Source organism: Thunnus albacares, chromosome 13 (assembly GCF_914725855.1).
Source record: "Thunnus albacares chromosome 13, fThuAlb1.1, whole genome shotgun sequence".
Classification (NCBI taxonomy): domain Eukaryota; kingdom Metazoa; phylum Chordata; class Actinopteri; order Scombriformes; family Scombridae; genus Thunnus; species Thunnus albacares.
The window spans coordinates 19,772,407-19,787,857 of NC_058118.1; the positions used below are offsets into that span (position 1 = coordinate 19,772,407).

Consider the following 15,451-nt stretch of genomic DNA (forward strand, 5'->3'; position numbering starts at 1 on the left):
AGAAATATTGTATGTACACCTTCACACTAATATACACACATACACACTTGTAGCAGCCCATTGTCGTCAGGCTTGTCAACAAATTTGCCCTTCCTGATGCAAAACATCTGATTCCATTATTACGCAAACCAAATCAAGTTGGTTTCAACAGTGCAAATTCAATTTCAGCGCTGATAGGCCTTGAGGAAATGTAAAGTGGGGCTGTTTCACAGTACAGCACATAATAATCGGGGGGGGGGGGGGGGGGGGGGGGGGTTCATTGTGTCGTGTTTGTATATCATTATCTCTGAATGTGCACCCATGTATGTTCAACATGAACAGCAACTAGCAAAAAATGTACTTCATTTGAACAGTTGATAATGATCTCGGCTAATATCCAAATGTTTTCCATAAACGGTCCTTCCTATCTGACAAGTCACAAGGAATGAGGAAAAAAAAAAAAAAAAGATAGAGGAGTGAGGTGAAGGGTTTGGTTCAACATGCACCTACATAGTCAGACGATCCACCTCAGACAATATCTGTAATCTGCATAACAATTTAATTATAATCTGCTTGAGCCTCTCCTCCACAGTTCTCCCCTCTTGAGTAACAATCGCAGCAGTACCAAATCAGCCTCTGATTGTTTTGGCAAAGCACTGGCTATTTAATCAGGTGAAGTGAATGACGGCCACATTGAAGAACAATCCCCCTTTAAAGCATTAATCACAAGATAATTGGATTGAAAATTCGGGAGACGTTGTCTTTGTATTCCATTAGCCTGGAGTGGATTTCTCATCACTCTCTGGCGGTGAGCACTCCCGCTTCTTTTTTTACATACCCCATGCTCTCTTTCACTTCGCCTGAAGGCTTTTAGAAGAACATAGAAAAAGTAACGAGAGAAAAGACAGATAAAGGAAAAAAAAGAATATAGAACGAAAAGGGAGAGAGGGAGTGGAAAGAGAGTAAAAAGGAGGAGTTTGGTAAATTTGATTCACTTAATTTTGTATAAAGGGGGCTGGTGTCCTCAAAGGGTAAATTGACCCAGTCATTGTGATGAATAGGCTCAATTAATCCACCTAGTGTGGGACAGGGGTGAATACATGTGTTAGGAGACACCCCCTTGTTGGCTAATTTCTCAGACATCATCTTACATCTCTTCAAGTGAAGAAATCACTTATTGTCACTTTCTCCTGTCCTCTGTCTTTTTTCAGTGACTAATGTTACGTGGTATGACTTAATGTGTACTTTGTTGCTGACTGTAACACACAGTCTTCATCAACAGATGGAGTTTCAGATGTCATAAGGATGGTTGTGTTGAAAATGTCAGCTCAGTAGCTGGTATAATTTCATCCATACCACTGTTAGGACTTCTTGTCTGCATTGAACGCATTTAAAAGTTCATTATTGAGCTTGAAAATAGTAGTTTGATAAAATGTACCAGCTCTGCAGAAGGGACAGAAAATAATGCTGGTAGGGTGGTAACAACAGCATTCCACGATACATCTTTACAGACACGTTATTAACTTCTATCATTGTCCTTGTGCCCACTGCTGCCAAGTGACATCCCTCATTATTTAATTAGCTGTTGAGTAATATTTAACAGTCAGTATTTCCTGAATGACAGGTCAATCCCACCCTCCTCCTCGCCTTCTTGATTCCACGTGTCAGAGATAGTTGGAGCAAAATTCAGAACAGACATTTTGACTTGTCATAGTAGGAAAAGCTCAGGCGTACTGAAACTGCTAGATGGAATTTAGCCATCTTTTTATTTTATTTTTTGTAATTTACACCTGTTACACCTTTTCCCTAATGTGTCTGAGCATCTTCCATGAAAAAGAGCTATTTCAGTCTGACCTCACCTCAGAGGTCCTGCACAGCCATGGTAAACGCACACAGGTGATTTTAATTATTGTGGCTGATTAGACCTCTTCTCAGGTCTGTGTGTCTGTGTACAGAATGCCCTTGAGTGACATCTCCTTGACTTTCTTGTTAGCTTTGTTAGCTGTGGGGTGAGACAAATTACACGTATTTAATTCTCATCAGTGCATTGAGTCCTCCAACCTTCAACCTGACCAGAGGTCTAATCAGACAGAAGTGAAAGCACCTGTGTATGTGGTTGTGCACAGGGCCTTTAAGAAGAGCTCTAATCAGGCATTTTAAGTGAAAACATCTGTGTGGTTAAACCATTAGTATGTAGGTGTTTTAATCTTCTCAACACATTATAGTTCTCAGTAGAATTCCAAATATATTTTAATATGGTATTGTCCTTTTTGCAGGCATCATTTTATGTACCACGAGTAAATGGATGCACATGTTTTCATACAAATTATACAATATTTTGCAAATATTGAAGAATATTGGACATCATAAGTTTAAAAATGAAAAATTCAAACTCCTTCTACATATTCCATGGTTTGTGCATGTGTGTACACTTTCACAATGACTGAGATGTATGACAATGAACAATGTGTACATAGAGGTTCATAAATCTGGCACAGAATGCACATATCTACTTTTGTGCAAACAAACTCTGTCATGAATCTATAAAGTTTTATGCATCTGATCCCAGGAGTCTAGCCAAGGTTTTCAATACTGTGAGCACTTAGTAAATTGAGTAAGAGTAATTTACACTGGACTAGTATGATATTCTGTACATCTTCCCATTCTAAGAAACCCCTTTATATCTCTTTTCCCCTATTTCTCATTTTACTCAAGCTTCAGTGTATTACTTTTTCATCACTTTAAATTGGATATCCCAGAATAATAGTGACCCTGTCTATTATTAATACACCAAATCCATCATGGCAGGAAGAATCAGGATGTGGAAACCCCATGAAAGATCTTGAGGGCTTGGGGAACTTATGATTTCTCTGCACGCACATCCTCTGCCTACCTGTTTGAATGTGTGTCTGATAAGGATTTGAATAGGGTACATTATACAAGACCCCTGCCTGCAGATCTCTTTTCACTGACTGCTAATAAGAACAATCTACCTCACAAAAGACACAGCTCGCACAGGAAAGACAGACTCAGAATGTCATTGTTTATCTATTCCATTTTACTTTTTCATATTTGGCTTAAGTCTCAACAACATATTATTTAACAGTGTAGGGAAAAGTAAATCCATCAGACTGGCTTAACTCTGTTGTAAGGAAATACTTTAGAATAAAGAATTTTGAAGCCAACATATTCCTATTTTTTACACTAGCAACTTATACTGTCTTTGTTATGAGCTTATAGTGTGTTCTCTGTGTAAAACCTTGTTATTAAAATTGACTGGTAAGTACACCATCTGATAAATATAGTGGTGCAAAAAGTTCATCCAAAATTAATTGAGAAAACAATCTCACCCAGAGCTCAAATGATTAGTCAATTAATTGGTCAGACAATACAAGCAAGCTGATTACATCACTTTTGGCTCTGGGAAATGGTGATAGGCATTTTTTAAAACTATTTTCTGATATTTTATTGACAAAACAATTAATCCATTACTCAAGATTAATTAACGTTGAGAATAATCATTAGTCGCAGCCCTTATCTCACTTCAAGGTCCATACTGTATAGATGTCCTCTCTAGATTTTGATCAGATTACATGATTGTCATTAGCAGATGGAGTTTGTGTTTGTTTTGTTTCTGGGCAAACTCCATCTGCTTATGAAAATCTCCAGAACAGCTACTAAATAGACCTTGAGATGAGATTGTGTTGTTGTCAAAAATGTGCAGTATTTCACTATGAAACCCTGGGGGTAAAATTTTTAAGTCTGAAATTTGTATGTAAAGTAGCTTACTAGGTACTTAAAAACCATATTTACATAAGAGCCATACTTTCAATTACAGATTTTTGTGGATTATAATACATTAATACTGATTTAACAGCGATAAACTAATATCTATATATTATATTTATTGGTCTAGCTCTAGTTTAAAAATGCTTCAGTGCTGTGAGAAATCAGGAAACTTCAGTATTGTGTCATTTACTAGACAACCAGCAAACAAGTTTTGAAGACGTGAGACTCAAACCAGAAACTCTTTGTTGTATTCACCTGTATTTCAAAAGAAAACTCCCATTTCAGTCTATTGTGATAGAGGAGGCCTTAAGGACACTTTAGGGAATCAGAAGTAGTATTGTAAGTTATCAAAAGGGAACAACCACAGGGAAGGTGTTCTTGTCTACCTCCACTTAAAGTCTGTGTAAAGGAGAGATTTCTTTTGAAACACATTGTACATGTTAGAAAATAATTGCTGAAAACATGTGAAAAGACTGTGAACTATGCAGTATTGAATTGTGGAGTTAGAGTGTTAAACTGTTTTTCACCATTTCTGTATTCAGGATTTTTTAGGTGGGCCTGAAATAGTGGATCCATGACGTAGAGGGGTGAATAGCATGACCCCTCCCTTAACACTGTTCAAGAACTAGAGCGCCTGTGCAAGGAGTTATTTCAAACCTAGTTGAAGTGTCCATCGGGTTCTGACAGGTAGAGTTGGTCCGCCCAGATAACATATCCATGTCCCACTGCTGGTGCAGTGTTGCTGCGTGAGCCGCGTCTGAGTGGCTGCCCTCTCTGCCTCTGTCCAGTCTCACACACGCTGCATCAGGCTGCACTGAGGACGCTACTCCAGTGCCTTCGCCATCACTACAGGCGTACTCCTGCGGCTGCTACATCCAGTCCCTCGCCGGCGCTTTTCAGCAAAGAAGTGAGTAACGTTGGCACCAAACTTCATTGAAAAAAAACAACAATTTAACATCGTAATGATTTGTGATGGATCACTTGTTGACTACTCATTTAAGTTACATTTTTACTGAAATAAGTACACATTTACCTACAAAATAGGTGCTGAATTAAACAGTGGCTCCTAGTGTTGTGATATTTTTGAAATATCATCCATGTTGCTAGTCATACAGCTACAAACACGTCCTATTTTAGATTGTGTATTTTTTAAGGGAGTTCGGCATGAGTTTTGTTAAGTTCAAAGGCTCAGAGGCTGTCCAGTTGGGCCGTACTTTCAGCACCTTCAGTGGACAGACCCCCAGTGCTTCAGAGCTCAGAATACAGCTTGTTTTTCCACGATTTTGAAACTAATTTTATATACTCTGCATTCTTTTTAATCATTTAAATTTGGCTGGTGGTTAATAACACATTTTTCTGTGGTGTGAAAAACTCAAAACACACATTTATTATTGCTTTACACAGACTTTAAATTTATGCAAAACAAAACCAGATGGCAGTGCTCTCCTACTCTATCTTGATTCACAAAGACAGTGCCAAATGCTATATCTTCCCGGGGACATCACAAGAATTAATACAAAGTTTGACAATGATGTCATCACATGTCAAAAATGCATTATTTATGAGACTGGCACTGTAGCCAGCAGCTTTTTTTTCAGCAGAGCTCCAATACCATGGAAACAGAATATACAATGGGCATCAATCAAATGTCCCCACACCACAGCCATCACAGACACACATACACACACACATGCACAGCCCACCTACAAAATTATGTAACTGTTTTGTAACCTGTAAAGATTTGGGTCTGAAGAATCCTGCCTCATTGTCCAGTTTGACCTTTTAACAAGTTTGTGTCAGCTCTCGCAGCTTGACCTTTTGTTTCCTCCAGCCAATGGTGCCTCACACATTGCAGAGAGGAGCCTCATTACCAGCTAATTTATGGCTGTCAGAATCCCACCTGCCTGATGTATACTTTATACACTGGCTGTGCTTACATGAATGTGTACTTGTATGAGTATGTGTGTGTGTATTCTTACTGAACCTTTTGTTCCCCAAAGCTGATCAAGCACATATGCACAAATAATCATGCGCAGTATTCAGACTCAAAGTATGCACAACATGCATGCAACACTAATATAGGTTACAGATGCATCCACTCTGTGTCAATGTAATTCAGTTCTCTGGGCAAGAACAACTTGAAAGTTGCAGACAGGTTCAAATGTATAAAAATGTGGGAATACAAAGACTATTAGGAAATGTTTTATTATTAAGATAAGATGTACTTAATTGTCCCCTTCGGGGAAATTTTTCTTGGGCTCAGTGTATCACAAAACATTTATTTCCTAAACACACTTACATACACATCTCACATCAGTATTACACATTTCTTAAAAATTAAAAACATATATATTCATTTATTTATTTATAAATGTTATGTAAAATAAATATAGTTCAATTTCTAGTCTAGTGTATCAGAGATCTTCATCATGACTGTAAGGAAAACATTCTACACTATATCTAACTCATCAACAATAAAAAGATTTGTCACAATGCTTAACCATACAATGCAGATGAATATGGCTGTTTGACACAATGTATGCATTTTACAACTTTTAAAGCATAACTATCATCAATATTTGTATGCAATAGAGACAATTAATGTTGCCCAAATTATAGATACAATCAGGGTTCTTGAGGCACATTGATTTAATTAGAGTGCTCTACAAAACCTACCATTAATCAAAATGTCATAGTGAGAAAAAGTTGAACTGTTTTTTTGTTTGTTTGTTTGTTCTATGCAAAGTTTGAGTATTTACCAAGAATTCACATTTACGTGTGGATTTCTACACAGATCTGTTGGATACATGTCCATTTATGCATAATAATCTGTTAATTTGTACAACAGACAATTGAGCATATGTGCAGGCATGGTGAAGTGGTTTTCAGTGGTTTCTCTGTTATTGCCCTGATTTAGAGTTGCTCTTTGTTCGAGGTTGATGGTGTTTGTCTTCATTAGTTTTACTTTGTCGCTTTTTGGTACTTCCCCAGCCAGACATCAAATTGAATGCCTTGTTAACATTTATAGTGGAGTGGAAAAACAACACAGCACTGGTTTAATATTTCTTTTCTAAATGGCCTGAGGTTGTACCAATTTTCATGGAAAAAGTCAAAGCTGCAGTTGTGTGCTTGATGTGTTTACCTGTGAGGCAATCAACAAACCGAGCTTTCAGACATGGGTAATGTGCAGAGGGGTTGCCACACAAGTATATCCTTTACCATAAGGAGGCTATTGGAATCTCTAGTAATTTATTTGAATAACTCATTTCTCATTTCTCATTTCTAACTCAGAAATTTATCAAAAAATAACAGACTGGAAGGATTGCGTTATAGTTCTTTTGTCAATAAAGGTGGGAAACAGCATAAATAAAGCATAAACTATGCTTTTGATAAACTGACAACCTCATATGTCTAATATGCTTACCAATAATAATTCTTTGCAAAAAAGCAAAATAAAAGATGATTTCTTTTTCCTTTTTTTAAACTTCTTGCACTTTGAAAGATCTACACATATTTCAATAAAGGTAACAGATCAATAAAGGTGTAGCCATATGGGAGTAGACATTTGTTAGTGAATCACAGGTCTGCTCACCTCATCATCTCCCTCAGCAACACACAGATGTCTCTAGCTGAGTTGGGTAATTGTTAATGCATGCTGGCATACTTCATAAACAGGAGGAAAAAAACAATTATGATTATTATGGTATGGTGTTATGGTATCAGTTGTTTAAACTTTGAGTATTATCTAATTGTTTGACAGTTTGATAATGAATTACAAGCACAATATGGAAGCTGCTCTGGTGGCTCAGAATAGTCTTTTATGTTAATATAAAGTAGCTAACCATAACACAGTTGAAAGAGACACAGCGCCTCTGAAAATATTAATGACATCTGGAGATATATAAGACGCAGTGTAAAACCAGCCATTGTACTATCATTAAATTCAACTGTAAATCCAGGATTTGAGAACAAAGCTTCTCTTCACCGTAAGCATGAGTGACATTCTATTTGCTCTGCATGTGTCCATTTGTCTGTATCATTTGTTGCATTAACAATTATGTGTTTTTTCATGTTCTTTCACCAGTTACACAAGGCCCCGTAAGGAACTGACGACCTAGAAACTGAGATTCTGTCAATTGGCTTCAAAGCAGTTTCAGCAGAGTTTTAGTGTTCTCAGTCTACCCTGTTTGCCTCTGATGTAATACAATTCAAGTGCAAGTGTAACATATTGTCATGGTGTGTGTATGTTTGGGTGTACTTGGACTAATGGTATTTAGGGGACCTGTTCATAGTACTACATTGTGGGGACTCACCCCCCATTTGAGGACAAAAGCCTTGTCCCCACAAATGTAAACTTTTAGGACTAAGACTTGCTTTTTTCATGGTTAGAAATAAGCTTAGATTAAGGTTAGTTAAAGGTAGAGTCAGTCATTCTAGAGAAAGATTGTTGAACTGAACATCCAACAAATACACCCCTCCCTTAGTACTCCCTTCAGAAGCTCCGCCCCCCAAATTCATGGACACGCATTGCCAAAGCAACAACCAAAAGAGAAATATGGTGGAATCCACAGCGATGCATCAGCTGTAGAGTCACTTCTGTTCCTCTCACACATTATCACAAGTGGAAAGAAAATTTCATCTCATGTGAGTCCATCTACACTCTCCACTTCTCTGTGACCTCCTCACTTCTCACTCAACCTGCGCTCTGCGTCTCTGTCCACAGAAGCAGCTGTCTGACAGCTGCAGCTCTTGGCAAGCTGAGAGGACAGCAGCCGGCCAAACTGCCTTCATCAAGCTGACTGACAGCAGAAGTTTACTGAACCAAAATCGTTTGTATTTCGGCTCCATGAAAGAAATCGACAGTCTTTGTATTTATTACGGATGCGGTTAACAAGTTCAAAACACATGTACAGCAGAATATCTGTGTGATTTAAACAGCCGCCTGCTCAGATTACACTTTGCTAAAGGCGAACGAAATAGAATCAGAGTGTAAAAAACGTGGGGTGGGGGGTCTCCATGAGACTGTCTCAGATTCAGTGTGAATTGAGACATCTAATAAAATGGAAGTGTTTCCTTGAGAAAACACTTTCTAGGTGAATTGGCCACGGCATTTCCCTCTCCAGTTCGCCAGCCCTCCCCCACCATTCAGTAGATGCTGGAGATGGGAGACTGTTGTGTCCTCACACAGACAGCTGCTCTCTTGACATCCACCGTCCTGTGCACGAGCATGAACGCCCCATGCTGATTGGCTGGGGAGAGTTTTGTGGCTTGGTCCAAGACACTTTCTTTGTCTCCCATTGACAGAGCCAGGGCTGTGTATGAACACCAGACTTTATTCAGTGCACACACAGAATGGACAGCTGGCGAACCGTGAGGAGATATTCGCTGACAAAAAGCGCATCGCACAGTCTTTCTCCAGAATCACTGACTCTACCTTTAAAGGACTAGCTTTGAGAGAAAGTAAATACAATTTACCCAAGTGACAAAAAGACATATCAGTGTGTGAGTTTTGCATATACAGTTTTGAAGGTGATACTTTATATAAACTATACAAATGATGAAAAACCAACACCTGTAAAATGAAATAAATACTTTAGACATTTAATACAGTTCCATGTGGCCTTAAAGTTTATTAGTTTTTTGTACGTGTGTATGTGAGAGAGAAAGAGAGAGAGAGTCAGCTAAAACTACTAAATGCCATCTCTAACCAGATCAAACTTGTGCAGTAATCTTCAATCTTGTATCCACCCTTCTTCTAAATATACTGTGTTTTCCCCTATTAAAATTTCATACAGCACAATGTGCTTTTAAATGCTCCTACATTGGTTGGCTTCCCTGTATAAATCCAAAGGGAGGATTTCCAAAGGAACCATGGATGCTGGTAAACCCCTCAGAGGACACAGCTGCAAATGCTGAAAGATGGCAGGCTTTACAGTTCCACTGCCTTGAAAAAGGAGACTCAGTAGACTCAGTTAACTCAAAAAGATAAAACACTGTGTATTATTGTACTGCATAGTGAATGCAATACCCTGGGATACCTATTCTTCTGTAACATTTGAAGTGTAAAATAAATAAATGAATAAATTTAAAAAATCATATGAATCATATGAAGTCTCTAGTAAATTGCCCATAATCTACATTATAATCCCTAACAAAGTAAGTAAGCAAGTAAACTTTATTTATAGAGCAGTACTAATGGCCACATTGTGTTTTACAAATACAACAATTATATTAACTCAATTGTAAAGTAAAATTTGAGATGAAATTCAGTATATTTTATGACATACTGTAAATTCTTCATGTCGAAAGATGTTTAGTCCCTCCATCAAAAACTAAACACAACTTGAAGGCTGTACTGAACACAGTACATACCTCTAGAAAGAATAGTCTTCCATTTTCTTTTAGCTACAAATTTAGTTTTTTAGGTTCAGCTGTCATCTGTACTCAGTTTCAACCATTTATTGTAGATACACAAAGATACACAGGGGTCAAAGTGTTTTCCATGAGGAAATGACATAAAAGACTCACAGCAAGTAGCATCAGAATTTGGAAATCAGTGATGCCAAACAAAATTACATCAAAAATTACTTGCTCACTCAGAGTAGCATGTTGACTTATATGGACGATTGAGCATACACCATAACACTTATTGGTGTTTTATGCTCTGGCAACATGGTGCTGTGTTTGTTTATAACATTGTGAATGGCACATAAGAAGTGTGATGTGTCACAGTAAGGAGCTCTGCGCACAAATAAATGTTTTTTTATGACATGTATTTCTCCAGCATTCAAATGAGTCAGCCTGCAATCTCAACAATTCTTTACCAGCTTCACTTCATCAGAGATCTACGACATTCTAGCAACCACTGGCTCTCTCAAACATTACATATATCTTTCATCAACAGAGCAGCATCTGCAAATCTAGTTAATGTTTCCAGAAGATGACCATGTCCCAGCGGGTTTCACAAGAAGATCATATTATGTCACTTCTTGTGTGCCTCATTATAGATAATTGCATACAATTATGCAAATTAAAGAAATGTGCTGTTTCTCTGAAGATTTGACACATCTCCTCACCCACTCATTCTTTTCAATTTTGTCTCCTCGTAAGGCCTCTACGATTGGCACGTCTAAAATACAGAGAACAGATTTTTTAAAACTCTTTCCTCAGTGTGATTGGTGTCCTTGACTTTTGCTTCTTTTGTGTATGTGTTCTCTATCCTTAGACCTCTTCTCTATCCTTAGAGAAGAGGTGCTCTTTTGACAGCACCTGGACATTGGATCCATACTCTTCATATATGTTTCTGATTTTCCGTATTGAAATTTGTCTATTGTTATTTTTGTCCACTCTGTACACACATCATCTTATTGTATGCTATCTGTCCTGGAAGAGGGACCCATCCTGTGATTTTTCTGGGGTCTACAAGGAATACACTTGCTGATTTCACTATTGACAACTTCAACCAGGAAGGAAGAACTATTTAGTGAAATCATTGTCAATAAAGGGCCCTACTTGTTTTCCTGTCCCTGCTGTACGCAATGTACATTCTCCGTACTGAAGGACACTCAAAATTAGCTACTAATTAAGCATAATTGTGTTAGTGCAAACCAGAAGTCAGTGTAATCAAATTAAATAAAAGCAGCCCCAGAAGGAATAATTTATTTTCAAGATTAGCCAATCAGTCTTCATCTCAGGCATTTCATCGCATGTCATCTGCTCTGTCACGCCACACACACACATACACACACATACACACACACTCAGACAGTGTAGCCTATTTTCAGAGAGCTTAATTAAGCTCAGGTGTGCCTTGTTACTGCCTCTCTTTGCCTGTTAAGCCAAACCCTGTCACAAACTTTACTGTCATACACAGCACTTACATCAACCGACTGGCCGGGACAAGTCAGACACCTGTGGAATATGTGGTTCCAGGAGCTTGGTAATGTGGTGGCTACCCACAGGGCTAGTTGGTAAACAACTGTAGCTGGCGAACCAATTGCAAACATGCTAGCCAGCTGGGCAACATGGCAAAGCTGCCTATATATAGGTACACTATCATTATTCCTCAGGTTTTCTGCATCACATTTTATTATTAGAGAAGATATACATCTCACAAAAAATAGGCATAGTTATGCCTTTGGTATCAAGTACAGTAAAAAAAAAGTTAGATGAGTTGAGAGAAAGAAAAGCCCCTACCAAACTTGAAGGTTTATGTACCAATGCACTTTACACCAGCTCAGCCTCTTCAATCTGTATACAAATAACATGACTTTACACTTTCAAATTGTGTTTAGTGTATACACCAAAGTCCAATTTTGCATGCAGGTGATACATCAATCCTACCCAAGGAAGTGACATCAATATAATGCAACTTCCTCTTAGTTTATAAGGTGATTTTTGGCTTATTAGGAGGGTGGAGGTTGGGTGGATGGCTAGATAAGTTGTTGGCAACATGGATAGCAGGAGCAGGAGGAGACCACTGTTCGAGACCACCAATTGGATCTTCACTACCACAGCAACAACGTTGGTTAGGTAACGTAACCATGACATAACCCCAGATTCACAGAATATAGGTGTAGCCGTAACTGTTGCTATTTCAGTATGTTTTCAGTTCAAGAAAGTTAACTGTAACATTTTGGTCGCCTTAAGAAGTCATGTTCAGTGTTTGGTTGTACTAAAAGACCCTCTAAGGAGTCAGATGTTCAGTTTTTTCCTGTAAGTACATTTTGTTTTAATGGTTTTAAGTCTAGTTTGCGCTAGCAAACATTAGCATTAGCATTATCACACTTAACCATAGACTGTAAATGCACCATGCTAATCAAGCTAGCAGCTTGCATTAGGGTCAGCTCCACCCTCTCGTCCAAATATGGTCACTTCTTGCTCCAAAAGTCCAAGATGGTGACAGTCAAAATGCAAACTCTAGGCTTCAAAATGGGAATCAGTGATATCATGGTGGCTACGTCCATTTTTAAAAAAAAATTTTTTACAATCTATGGCATAAACCTAACCAACAGCATTAAATGAGTGGTTTGCATATTTTAAAGGTGAATTAACTTGTTCTCCTACACCACAATCTCACCTTGACTCTCATTTTGACTCTGGAATCAAATAAAGCGTGAAAAAGCATAAACAAGAAGTAGCAAGCAAAATATTTCTCTCTTCCTTTCCTCTCTCCTTTTCAGTGTACCTGTCTGGCTCAAACAAAACAAGTTTGCAAGTTTGATGAGTTGGCTTTAAAGAAATTGATAACATTCAACCATGGTGTATGACATTTTCAACTACTGAACTACACTGAGTGCACTACACTAGTGCACTGAGTGTCTGACACTAAAAAGGTTTCTACAGACAGTGGCAAAGGCTCTCAGACACATTTGCAGTCTAGTTTCATGTCTGACATTGCATGACTGAAGCTGCCTCTTGCCTCAGGATACAGTGTCTGGTGTGTTGCTTGATTTAGATGTAGTGATGGATGTAAGGATCTGGCAAATGACTGAGAAAAGGTCAAACAACAAGAATGACAAAGTTGTTTTGCTAAGGTCAGAAGTTTGAGAGCAAAATAAAGTATGGTTAAAGGTATCAAACTGTATGGGGAATGTTTCATTATGTTACTATGACTTTAAATGAGAATCTTGTTTACATTTGGAACCGAAATGATGACTTCTTTAAGCAAACCTATACCCTCAGTTTTGCTGTTAGTCTGTAGTGACAAGTACCTATGGCTATAATTTAAATTGGTTGATCAGTAAAACGTTTAAGATTTACTTACTGATATCAATAGTTGATTGCATATTTAATGATAGCTGACAGCTTCCCTTCAGGGCTTCACTTAAGGATTTTGTTTTTCAACTGACATATTGAAGATAGACATATTATCACCTTATAAAGTTGATGCAGCTAACATGTTAGCAAATAGTGATCTATTTATATTTGTGATCCATTGTATCTGTTTCACTACATATCCACTGTCTTTTTTCTGTTTTGGTCCCCACCTATTCATGAGAGATTTACCAGGCTCTTTAGCTGCTAGATGCTCCAATGTGTTCAACAGCTATCTGTTAACTTTGTTTGTCTGCTGTTTGGTGCAAGATAGCAGGTTAGTCAGAGCTTTTTTTTTTGCTGAAAAGAGCTATCCTGTACTCTATTTTAATGTCTGTTATTGTTGTTTAACAATAACAGACATTAAAATAGAGTACAATTACAGGTATTCCTCTAATAAACAAAGTACACAGCTGTGCAGATAACAATAAAAATGTAAACAGAACGAAAATAACAACAGAAAACGTAACAAAGTAGTTACTTTTTCGACTGAGGATGACAGTTCTTAACCAGACAAGTATTTCCTCCTATGTAGCCCTGTACATCTCTTTACAGGTTTTGTGCAAGGAAAATTAGCCTGTCAACAGCCTCAGGATGTGCCACAGACTGCATTCTTAAGACAGGAAGTGAGTGTGAAGTGAAACAGTCTGGTAAAACGGTAAAACACCTGTCTGTGTTTGACAAGTAACGCCACTGTTTATCATAACCTATCGATTAAAAAAAATAAGCTCAACCAACTACACGTGAACTCGCATTTTGTGCCTAATAACACACGTTGCTTCTGATACTCATTTTGACGTTTTATTCGCTAGCATCTGAGCTGTTGTCGCTGAACCTGATAGCCTCGCTCTCTGCCTGGACTGGTGCTGTGTTTCCCTCTTATTGCAGGAGAACTTGTGAGCAAGTGGGGGTGGGGTTGTGTGGAGAGTGTAAGAGAGATGAAAACACTGGCAGGGCTTTACAGAAGAAACGGGTTATGTATTTTAATGCATCAAACTATATTGATACAAGCAGTATTGAGGGGGGGGACTGTAGTCTGGTACTTTGGACTGGTACTGTAGTCTACCATTTCCTTTACATCCAGTGCATAAAGGAAATGAAAGCAACTGGAATATTATGTTAATGTATAAATGCATTAGTGAAAGTAAAATATGTCCTCTTCATGAATAACTAAATGGCACATCATCAACTTAGGCAGACCAGATACATACAGATTGCAAAGCCATTTGATTCTACAAGTATAATCATCTAACAAACCGAGATGTAAACATTATATAGTGTAAAGGCTCTTCCATGAGGCTCCTATCCAAATGAGATGGAGGGAGAGATATTCAACAAACAAAACAACACGAGTGAGCACATAAACACTAATAAAGCCACACACTCTTACACAAAATCACACACACATCTACCAGGTGCTTGAAAGCTTTATAAAAAAGAGCACAGTCACTCAATTTATGTAAAACATATGTGTGTTTAAGTGTTTGTGTAATACATTGTCTATGTAACTTTCATGCTTTCCTATTAACATAAAATGAGAATTACAGAATTAAACTCCAATTATATGGTTACAGGCTGCATATATATAAACAGCTAATCACATGATCCATGTTGCATATAAACATTTGGCTCATTCTTTGATTAAGACTAATTTGATGAGATACAAATGAATAAAACATTCACCATATCCACGTACGTCACTGTGTGAGTCACAGAAAGCACAACTACTTAAACCAGGGTACAGAACAGACTTTATAGCCAAAGGCATGCCTTCAAAATGTGTCTATGTTTATTCTATATACAGCAGCTGTACTGAAGCCTGTGGCAAAACTATCCTCCAATGTGTCACAAGTCTTTTGCTTGCAAT

The 15,451-nt window shown here is 37.9% G+C and overlaps 1 long non-coding RNA gene across 1 annotated transcript; it reads left to right on the forward strand.

Annotated features, from left to right (window-relative positions):
- Nucleotides 1-703: 703 nt before the first annotated feature.
- Nucleotides 704-8,270, forward strand: LOC122996118. Its single transcript, XR_006406933.1, has 3 exons — nt 704-787; nt 4,557-4,675; nt 7,853-8,270. It is a non-coding gene; the product is annotated as an uncharacterized LOC122996118 (long non-coding RNA).
- The last annotated feature ends 7,181 nt before the right edge of the window (nt 8,271-15,451 follow it).